Genomic DNA, 1,726 nt, shown 5'->3' on the forward strand with positions numbered 1-1,726 from the left:
TTGGGAAAGTTACTTACCTTTTCTGAGCCTTTACATCTTCATCTATAAAAAGAGGAAGGTAACAGTGTGTCTCAATAGATTTCTGTGAGATTTAAATGAGATAGTGCATTGGTACAATGCCTGACATATTGTAAATATCCAATAAATGAAAGCTGTTACTATGTCTGGTTTGTAATTGTGGATATTTTTACCAACTGGTTCATACATGTCATCCTGCTCATAATATAAGCATTCTCATGTGATATTTCAAACTGGGAAACATTCTGAATTTGTTTGTTTCCTTAGGACTTAAGCCAACTAAATCTGGTTTGCTCAGAGATTCTTTTCTTTTAAGCAATGAAAAGATGTTGAATTTTATCAATTACTTTTCAATACCTATAGACATAATCTGTGAATGTATTAAATTACATTAATATTCAAGTGATAAATTAAATTTGCTCTCCTCCTGTTTTAGTTTTTGTTTTGCTTTGTTTTTTGGTACTGGGGATTGAACTCAGGACTCTGTGCTTGCCAGGGAGGCATTGTGCTGCTGAGCTACATCCCTGACCCTCAACTTGGCTCTCTTCAAACTCATCTTTTTAAAAAACTGTGTACTAGGCAAGAAACAGCTTTGGCCACCAACCCAGGCATCAAGCTTGGATGAACAAAGGACCATCATCTGCTCTACTCCTCACTGATTCAAGAACAACACCAACAAGGTGGTGTCTTTGCTCATTGCCAGGGGTTCAACTTTATTGTTGTATATATTTTCAATGAATTTCCAGATTCTACTTTCCAATTTTGTTTAGCAGTTCTGTATTTCTGTTCATTAGTGAGACTGACCTGTGTTCCTCTTCTTGCAAAGATTCTTGTTAGATTATAAAATTAAGGTTATTCTGTCCTTGTAAAATGAGAACTGTTTCTTTTTTATTATTTTATGAAAGGATTGGCACAAGGTTGGTTATTCTTTCTTAAATGTTTAGAAGAGCTCACTAGGGAAGCCAATGTGGCGTGGGGTTTTCTGTGAGATGACTGTTATTTCCAATTTAATTTTTTAAGTAGCTATAGGACTAACTAGAATTTTAATTCTTGTTATATTTGATAAGAAAGTGTTTTTAAAGAATTTGCTCATTTATCTGAATTTTTAAGTGACAAAGTTTTTAATAAATTGGTAAATTTACTATTATTTTAGTAGGATCTTCAGCTATAGCCTACATTTTATGCATGATAATGGTAATTTTTGCATTGCCTTTCATTAATCTTTCTAGGAGTTAATCAGTTTTATTAGGTTTCTCAAAGAACCAACATTTAGGTTTGTTACTTTCCTCTTTTCTATTATTTTGAAATTTCATAATTTTTAAACTTTTATCTGTATTTTTTCAGTTATTCAATCTTCTTTGTTTGCTTTGTTGTTCCTTTTCTAATGCTTTGAGAAGGAAGCTTAAATAATTTGTCTTTATTCTTTAATACATGTGTTTCATAAAATGTTTTCTGTAAGTATATGCTCAACATCATTTACGTGTTTTTGATATGTCATATTTTCATTATCATTCCATACATTTTTCAAGTTTCTACTGTTTTCTTTAACTCATGGTATACTTGGATGTATATTAATTTCCAAATATTTGGAGCTTTTTGTGTTATATTAATTTGTAGCTTAACATAAAATTCTTTGAAACAATTGTATCCTGAAACTGTTGGATACATTGTTCTTTTATATAAATATGGTCCATTTAGTTATTAAATT

The 1,726-nt window shown here is 30.8% G+C and overlaps 1 non-coding gene across 1 annotated transcript; it reads right to left on the reverse strand.

Moving 5' to 3' along the window:
• Window positions 1-584: 584 nt before the first annotated feature.
• On the reverse strand, window positions 585-726 carry LOC117284365. The gene has a single exon (XR_004515454.1). It is a non-coding gene; the product is annotated as a small nucleolar RNA SNORA48 (small nucleolar RNA).
• Between the last annotated feature and the right edge of the window lie 1,000 nt (window positions 727-1,726).

This window comes from Fukomys damarensis, unplaced genomic scaffold (genome assembly GCF_012274545.1).
Source record: "Fukomys damarensis isolate Sample0158 unplaced genomic scaffold, DMR_v1.0_HiC HiC_scaffold_36, whole genome shotgun sequence".
Classification (NCBI taxonomy): domain Eukaryota; kingdom Metazoa; phylum Chordata; class Mammalia; order Rodentia; family Bathyergidae; genus Fukomys; species Fukomys damarensis.